Source organism: Microcebus murinus, chromosome 5 (genome assembly GCF_040939455.1).
Source record: "Microcebus murinus isolate Inina chromosome 5, M.murinus_Inina_mat1.0, whole genome shotgun sequence".
Taxonomy (NCBI): Eukaryota; Metazoa; Chordata; class Mammalia; order Primates; family Cheirogaleidae; genus Microcebus; species Microcebus murinus.
Window position 1 is genome coordinate 77561370 of NC_134108.1, and position 10032 is coordinate 77571401.

The 10032-nt window shown below is 30.5% G+C and overlaps 1 non-coding gene across 1 annotated transcript; it reads right to left on the reverse strand.

Moving 5' to 3' along the window:
- Positions 1-3062: 3062 nt before the first annotated feature.
- Positions 3063-3133, reverse strand: LOC142871284 (small nucleolar RNA SNORD56). The gene has a single exon (XR_012919535.1). It is a non-coding gene; the product is annotated as a small nucleolar RNA SNORD56 (small nucleolar RNA).
- Positions 3134-10032: the final 6899 nt, after the last annotated feature.

The following is a 10032-nucleotide window of genomic DNA, read 5'->3' on the forward strand; positions in this document are numbered from 1 at the left end:
CTCCTATCTTGGACCACTATCTCCCTTATTTCTGAGGGAAAACAGTCCATCTGCCCTTCACTGATTCAGATTCCTCTGGGTTCCTGCTGGATCTGCCACATTCTCCATTCAGTCCTCCAGCCTGTCAATCCATTCCAGGCACTTTGGGCCCTTGGCAGTCCTGCTGGCTCTCCCATTAGGCTCCAAACCACTCAGGAAGTGAGGTAGGCTGAGGAGTGCCAATTAGATTCTTTCTCTGTCTGAACATGCTGCTCTCCTCACCTAATTAGGCTAGGCTGAGATGTATCAGCACCTGGTTCTTATGTAGTAATTTCCTGATACCCAGATTGTACAATTGAGCATTATCTCCTGCTCTCTTTCTGCCTCTCCTCTGCCTCAATGTATCTAACACATACCTAGAGTTGGGAAATCAAAAAGCACATTGTATCACTTCTCCTATATTCATTCCTTCTTGTTTGCTAATATCCTGGGCCAATCAGGTGGCAAAGATCAAGAACACTGGAAGGCAAAAGGAGAAAACACAAACAGTATTTTTATTGTACCTTTTTACATATACATTCTCTTCTAATTCTTCTTTATTTCCTCCCCATCAGAAAAGTAAATCTAGTATAAAACCAATTAAAGAGAATATAAATCAGTACATTGGGAAAGTATTAATACCGATTACTTTTCACATGCTCTTACACATTCCTGAGATTCCATAAAAATGGACAATGGTGTCCACATTTCTCTTTAACTACTGAAGCTAAAGAACTCTGATTTTTATAAAACATAAAATTTTAATTATATCATTCAATGGAAACTTCATTGTTCATATTAATTACATCAAATATAAAGAAAAAGCTAAACTTGAATTTATACAATGACAAACATTTGGATGGAAAATTCACTGATTAAGTGAATTAACTGAATAAACTAAACATTACAAAATACCTAAATTTTTGACACAATGTAAGATGACTAGGTGATTTTGTAATATTTATCTAAATGCTTTTGCATAACACACACTCAAGATTTTACTCATGCACCCCAGAACTTCAAAGTATGTGGTTTCATGGAAAAGTTTTCTTAAAATAACAGGGTGCCAAAAAATCAAAATCTTCTGTTTTATGACTTGCACTCTCAAATCAACAAGTTTATTCACATCTTTTGTCATTTAAATACAAGACTGTTGTTAAATCAAGCATGTAAGATGCTTGACAGACAGAAGTGCCAGTAGAGTGTTCAAGAATCTGTAGTCTGTCATTAAATTATATCATCACAATTTGATCCCATTTTGACCCGACAAAAGTCTAATTATATAACTCTTCTTTTATTTCCCTGATTAATTTGGTGGTTTAAGCCATAGTATCATGAAATCTAGCAATAAAACAAAGGAAAATCATATTAACTGTTCATATGTAAAAATGAAAGTGTCTGGTAAAAAAGTGATTATTTACATATTAAATTTTATATTTTCTTTATTTTGGGGTTAACTCTGTCAAAATTTTATTATTAATAGATATGTATGTTGGTATAACTAAAACACAAATGGAAAGTTACAATGTAGAATAATTTTTATTTATTTTACTTTAACACTTTAATTTCTACATTGTGCATGAAAAGCCAGAAAAAAACCATGTTGAGGAGAAAATATAGACAAATGCAGAAGTCAGGCAAAATTATGGAAATGCCATAGTAACAGTTTACTTCTGAAATCATGATTGTAATCACCTTGACAGCATATTGACAAATGCAAAAGGAGTATTTTAAGATTCTAAAAAAATTAGGTGTGGATCTCATAGCACATTGTACTGTGAAAGTAATACTACTTATGATAGCAAACTAATATCCAGAATTTATGAGGAACTCAAACTATGCAGCAAGAAAACACCACATAACCCCATTAAAAAGTGGCTAAGGATGTGAATACATATTTTTTTAAGGTTTTTATTTTTTATTTCAGCATATTACATGGGTGCATTTTTTAAAATAAGACAAATGGTCAACAAGCATATGAAAAGAATGTTGAACATCACTATCATCAGAGAAATGTAAATTGAAACCACAGTGAGATATGATCTTATACCAATCAGAATGGCTATTATTAAAAAAGACAAAAATTATAGATGCTGGTGATGATATGGAGAAAAGGGAACTCTTATATACTGTAAGTGGGAATATAAATTAGTGCAATCTAATCTAAGAGTATGGAGATTTCTCAAAGAACTAAAAATAGAACTGCCATTCAATTTAACAATCCTATTTCTGGGTATCTACCCAAAGGAAAAGAAATCAACACATTAAACAAAGATAACTACACTCATATATTTATCAGAGTATTCTTCACAACAGCAAAGATATGGAATCAACCTCAGTGTCCACCACCAGAAGATTAGATAAAGAGCATGTGGTGTATATACACAATGGAAAACTATTCAGCTGTAAAGAAGAATGAAATTATGTCTTTTACAGCAACACAGATGGAACTGGAGACCATTATTTTAAATGAAAAACTGAAGCACAGAAAGACAAATACCACATATTTTCATTTATGAGCAGGATATAAAAATTAATAATATGTGTACATGGAAGTAGAGTGTGGAATGATGGACAATGGAGACTCGGAAGGGTGGGAGAGAGGGAGAAAGATGGGAAGTTGCCTGGTGGGTACAATGGGCATTGCCTCAGTGATGTAGGCACCGAAGGACTTGATTTCACCAAAATGTAATATATCAGTGTAGCAAAATTGGACTTGTACCTCATGAATACATACAAATAAAAAATAAATTTAAAAAAGACAATAAAGATGCACATAACCATCAATGGTGTTTTCTTATAAACTATGTATCTGTAAATAGAGAGGCAATTTAAATATAAAGGAATATTTTCAGAGTGGAGAAAAAGTTATGATAAATTGGGGTGAAATTTATGAAATCATTATTTTTAGTAATCATCTGGTCAATCAGCTAGAAAGGGTCTTAAGATATCTTATGACTCATACCTCTTCTCCCTATCCATGCTCATTCACTGACCATATGTTTTTTTTTTTTTTTTTTTTTTTTTTTATTTATTTTTTTTCTTCACTCAGACCCAAAGTATCAACACTCACTAGGTGAACTGCTGTTGACGAAAAATACTACCATCATCGTAGTATATGTTTTAAAATGTAAATGCTAACTAGCACTTTGTGGGCTGTCTGCCCTCTGATTATTTACACTCTTGAAAGAAGGCAGTCAAATTATTGGTAATATGATAACAATCCTCTTTGTAAAACTAGGATCATTTTGAGTTACTAGGCCTCCTTTTCCCATCCAAAAATGAGAGTTGGACATTATCTCTGAGCTTTTCACAGGTTCAAATCCTGTGACTATCTCTGATAATCTGCAAGCAAAAAAGAGAAAGTTCCCAGAATTTCAATGTGCAAATGATAGAGAAAAGGAGAGAGAGATGGGAAAGTGTAAAAAGATCAAGTACCTCTCTTGTTGTAATTCATATACTACCCAGGTCATGGAGGGGCAGATAATACAGACAATCATGTTTCCAGATGGAGGGAGGGAGACTGTGCCAGTAAATATCAAGAAAAGATTTTTCTGGTTTTAAAACAGTCAGAACATGGACTAAGTGCCTGATAAGCTTCCAGATGAGCCTCTAGGCAACCTGGTTGTTTTTTTTTTCTTAGAAAGTTTGCAATTTTTGTCTGTATGTCTCCTTTTAGACAAAAGTTTTCACTTGTGAGTTATTTTTAAAAAGTAGAGAAGAGACATTTTGCTTTTTCATATTGTTTTTATAATTTATATTCTTAAAGTATATTGGGGTTTACTTGTGGTTATTAAGTTTTTTTTTTAGTAAATATTCCATGTACTTATAAAAAAGATACATTCTCTACTATCAAGGATTAGATTTACTTTACTGATTATGTTGCTTAGGTCTCCTACATTCTTACTAATGTTTTTTTAAACTTCATCATGCTTGGATTGATTTATTAAAATATATTATTATTGTTGTGTTTCTGTCTATCCTGGAAACTCATGTAGTTTCTGCTGTACGAAAGTTGTTTCTTTATTATTGAGTGAATAAATGTCAATAATTATATCTTTAAAAAAAACATAGCTTTTAACACTAGAAAGTGTCCTTTGCCTTTTAAAAAATATTCTGACTGATTGCTACCCCTTTAGATGTTAATGTTTCCAACTTTATTTTCTTTATATTTCTATGCTGATATATATTTATTCCTCCTATGATTTTAATCATTCTGAACTTCTTTGTTGTAAGTATGTCTCTATTATATAGTATAGCATTGGATTTTACTTTGTTGAAAAATTTGAATATCCTTTTTTAAAAAGATACATTTGCCAATTTACACTTATTGATGTAATTAACATGTTTGGCTTCAGTTCTGCAATACTATATTTCATTATATATGTATATATATTATGTGTTTCTTAATATAAATGTAGATATAGATTAATCAATTATATAATTTAACATAATTATTTTCAACTTATTGCTTTATTATATTATATATAGAAAGGGTTGGGTTTTTCTTTTAATGGTCACCTATATACTAATTCTTTTATATAATACTTTTAATGCCCACCCTCTTTTTTAAGACTATCAATTTATTTGCCACTCTTAGAAGAAAAATTAGCTAGTACTATCTTCCACTTCCTAATCTTCTTCCTCTCTAGCAATCTAAATTTAAGCAATATACTTCACATCAGTAAGCCTGTTCTATTTTTTATATATACTTCCAATTCTTAAACCACTGTTGCAGTTGTGTTGTTTCTACATTATTGTCAGAGACTATAACTATCATATATTGTATTTTCTCTCTTAAAATAATCATTTAGTCTTACTTCTACAGAAACATATAAATTCTGTGGCTATAACCAATGCTTATGCCAATGAATTTCTGGTCATTTTGGTATTTTGAAGCTTATCCTTTAGTAGATTATTTAAGAAGTTATCATGGCAACAATGTTTCCTATGTTATTTTGTATTTTTCGTGATTTGTCTATTTATATAAAAAGGTCAATTTGGCTGGATAAAAATTCGTGATTAACAACATTTTATTTTCTTGAAATCTTACTTATATTGCTCTACCATATTCTAGCAGAAAACACAATGATCTGAAAAAGTGTGCAATCAATCAATTTTTTTTTCATTATAAGTGACTTGGTCTTCTGAAATCTCAGGTATTTTAATTTTCAGTTCAATACTTTTAATAGAATATATTGCAATCTTGTCTGTTTTTAGTTGATTTCCCTTCAGAATATGGCATAATCTTTTATCTTTTTATTTTTTGCTCTTATTATTATTTTAATGAATAATAATTGTACATATTTATGGGGTATGATATGATATTTTGATACATGCATACAATTAATAATGATCAAATTAGGGTAATTAGTATAACCATACCCCATGTATCATTTCTTTGTGTTGGAAACATTCCAAATCTGCCTTTCCAGGTAAATGAAAATATAAAATAAATTGTTAAGTATATTCACTGTGCAATGCTATAGAATATGACAAATTATTCCTCCTATCTAGTTTTAATTTTGCACCAACCAACCCCTGACTATACACTCCCCATTCCCAGCCTATAATAACCACAATGCTACTCTCTACTTTTATGACATCAACTTGTTAGCTTACAAATATTAGTGAAAATATGTAGTATTTATTTTTCTGTGCCTGGTGTATTGTACTTAACATAATCTCCTCCAAGCTCATCTGGATTGCCACAAATGACAAGATTTCATTATTTTTTATAGCCAAATAGTTTTTCATCGTGTATATACATCATATTTTCTTTATCTGTTCATCGGTTGATAGACGCTTAGGTTGATTTCATATATTGGCTATTGTGAATAGTGCTGCAGTAAACATGGAACTGAAGACATCTTTTCAACACACCGACTTCCTTTTCTGTAGATAAATGCATAGCAGTGGGATTGTTTGATCATATTGTAGTTCTATTTTTAGTTTTTTGATGAATGTCCAGTTTTTCATAATGTGTGTACTAATGTACATTCTCACCAACAATGTATAAGATTTCCCTTTTCTCAAGATCCTCACCAACACTTGTTACTTTTTGTCTTTTTGATAATAGTTATTGTAACTGGGGTGATGTCTCATTGAGTTATTCTAACTGGGGTGATATCTCATAGAGGTTTTGAATTGTATTTCCATGATGATTAGTGATGATGAGCATTTTTTCACATACTTGTTGGACATTTGTATATATTCTTTTGAAAGATGTCTATTGAGCTTATTTGCCCATTTTTATCATATTGCTATTATTTGGTAGTGAGTTGAGTTCCTTGTATATTTTGGATATTTATCCCTGTCAAATGAATAGCTTGCAAATATTTTCTTCCATTCTATAGGTTGTTTCTTCATTCTATTGATTATTTTCTTTGCTGTGCACAAGCTTTTTAGTTTAATATTGTCCTACTTGTCCAGTTTTGCTTTTGTTTCCTGGGCTTTTGAAGTTTTATCCATAAAATCTTTTCAAAGATCAATGTCTTGAAGTGTTTCCCCAATGCTTTCTTTTAGTAGTTTTATACTTTCAGGTTTTACATTTAAGTATTTAATAATTTTTAGTTGATTTTTTGTGTATAGTGAGTGATAGAGGTCTACTTTCATTCTTCTGCATTTATATATTCAGTTTTCCAACACTATTTATTGAAGAGACTCTCCATTCCCTGATGAATGTTACTTGGTGCCTCAGTGAAAATTAATTTATTGTGAATATGTGGATTAATTTCTAGGTGTTCCATTGGTCAATACGTTTGTTTTTATGCCAGTATAGTGCTATTTTGTTTACTATAGTTTTGTAGCATATTTTGAAGTCTAGTAGTGTGATGCCTCCAGGTTTGTATTTTTTGCTCAGGTTTACTTCAGCTATTTGGGGTCTTTTATGATTCCATATGAGTTTTAGGATTGTTTTTTTCTATTTCTATGAAGAATGTCATTAGTATTTTGATAGGGATTGCATTGAATCTGTAGATTGCTTTCGGTAGTATCATCATTTTCACTATATTAATTCTTCCAATGCATGAACATGGGATAGCTTTTCATTATTTTGTGTCCTTTCCAATTTCTTTCAGCAGTGTTTTATAGTTTTACTTATAGAGATATTTCATCTCTTTAATTACATTTATTCCTGGGTATTTTTTCTGTAGTGATTGTTAATGGGGTTGCTTTCTTGATCTCTTTTTTGACTAGTTCATTATAGGTGTATGAAGGCTATTAATTAGTATACATTGATTTTTGTATTCTATAGTTTTACTGAATTTTTAAAATAAATTCTAACAAGTTTTTTTGTTGACCTTTTATATTTTTATCTATATAAGATCACACCATCTGCAAACAAGGACAATTTGACTTTCTTCATTCCAGTTTGGATACCATTCATTTCTTTCTCTTGCCTAATTGCTCTGGCTAGGACTTCCAGTACTATGTTGTATAAGAGTGGTAACAGTGGTCATTCTTATTTAGTTCCAGGCTTTCAGCTTCTTCCCACTCATTATGTTACTAGCTATGGTTTTGTCATCTATGGCTTTTATCGTGGTGGTGTATATTTCTTCTATACTTATTGTGTTGAGAGTTTTTATCATGAAGGGATGTTGAATTTTATCTAATGCTTTTTTCTGCATTTATTGAGATGATTATATGGTTTTTGACCTTCCTTCTGGTGATCTGATGTATCATGTTTATTAATTTGTGTATGTTGAACCATCCTTGCATCCCTGGAATAAATTCCACTTGATCATTGTGAATGATCTTTTTAATGAGTTGCTCAATTCTGTAGTTATCTTTATTTATTGTGTCCTTGTCTGGTTTTAGTATCAGAGAAATGCTGGATTTGTAGAATGAATCTAAAAGAATATCTGCCTCTTCAATTTTCTGGAAGATGTTGAAAAGAATTAGTATTAGTTCTTCTTTAAATGTTTGGAATAATTTAACTGTGAATCCATCGGGTCCTGGGCTTTTCTTTGATAAGATACTTTTTCTTATTGATCCAATCTTGTTAACATATAACTTGATCTGGTTAAATTTTCTGTTCGTTATTTATTTAATCATGTAAGTTGCTTGTGTCCAGGAATTTATCCATTTCTTTTAGGTTTTCCAATTTGTTCACATACAGATGTTAATAATAGCCTCTAATAATTTTTTGTATTTTATGATATCAGTTGTTTTTTGTTTCTGATTTTTTAAATTTGGATCTTCTCCCTTTCTCTTTTTGTTAGTCTAACTAGTGGTTTATCAATTTTATCTTTTTGAAAAAACAACTTTTCATTTCATTGATTTGTTTTAATTTTTTAAATTCTCAATTTGTTCATTTCTGCTATGCTCTTTACTATTTCTTTCCTTCTGCAAATTTTGGTTTTGATTTGTTTTTTATTTTCTTGTTCCTTAACATGTATTATTAAGTTATTTATTGAATTTTTTGTGCTTTTTTGATATAGGCATGTATTCCTATAAACTTCCCTCTTAATACTGCTTTTGATATGTTGTGTTTCCATTTTCATTTGTTTCAAGAAAACTTAATTTCTTTTTAATGGCTTCATTGGCCCATTCATCATTCATGAACATGTTTTTTAATTTTTATGTATTTGGACAGTTTTGAAAATGCTTATTGATTTCTAGTTTTATTCCAATATGGTCAGAAAAGATACTTAACATAATTTCAACTTTTAAAAATTTGTTGAGACTTGTTTTGTAGCCTAACATGTGGTCTAATCTGGAGAATGTTCCATGTGCTGACGAGAAGAATATGTGTTCTGCAGTTACGGGATATAATGTTCTGTAAGTGCCTGTTAGGTTCATTTAATCTACAGTGCAGTTTAAGTCCAGTGTTTCTTCGTTGATTTTCTATCTAGATTATCTGTCCAGTGCTGAGAGTAGGGTATTAAAGTACCCGACTATCATTGTATTGGATTCTATCTCTCCCTTTAGATTTAATATTTGCTTTGTATGTCTCAATGCTGGGTGCATGTATCAATATTTTTACAATTGTTATATCCTCTTCTTGGATTGATTCCTATATCATTATATAATGACTTTTTGGTGTATTATTAGTTTTTGGCTTAAAGTCTGTTTATCTGATAAAAGTATTGCTACTTCTGCTCACTTTTGGTTTCTCTTTGCTTGAAATGTTTTTTCCATCCCATCACTTTGATTCTGTGTGTGTCTTCATAGATGAAGCGAGTTTCTTGTAGGCAACATAACTGTTGAGTCTTGTTTTTTGGTTATTTATTTAGCCAATCTGTACCTTTTAATTGGGGAATCTAATCTGATAACATTCAAGGTGATTATTGATAGGTGAACGCTTATTTCTGTCATTTTGTTAATAACTATTTTATTTGTTTTCATTTGTCATTTCCAAATGTAAGACATTTGAAAAGTAGACCCTTTCTCCATAAATCTTTGTTTACTATTGGCTTCCTAAGCTTTTGCCTCAATTACCTAGTTACTTTTATCAATCAAAACTTCAAATCAGTAATCCATACTTAATTTTTTATTCCTGGGTTACCATGTAAGCAACCCTTTTGCTTTCATTTCTATTTTCTTCCCTGTGAGGTCAGTAGTTATGTCCCCATTTTCATTCTTTATATTAGCAATTTGAATATTCTCTCTTTTTTCTTGGTAAGTCAAGCTAAATGTTTGCTGATATTTTCCAAGAACCAACTTTTAGTTGCATTGAATTTTCTCAATTTTTTTCTATTTTCTATTACACTAATTTATGACCTAATATTTATTATATTCTTCCCCCAGTTTGCTTTTTACTTAATTTGATTGGCTTTTTTCTAATTTTTATGCATGAAAATTATTGATTTATGATTTTTTATGTTTTTGAAATATAGGTGTATACAATTATAAATCTTTCTCTAAGCACTAGTTGAACTGTTTCCAATTAGTTTGGGTATGTTGTGTCTTAATGTTAATTGTTTTAAAGTTTTTTAAAAAAATCTTTCTTGTAATTTCTTATTTTACCCATTCTTTATTTAGAAGTGTGTTGTTTAATTTCCACAGTCGTGA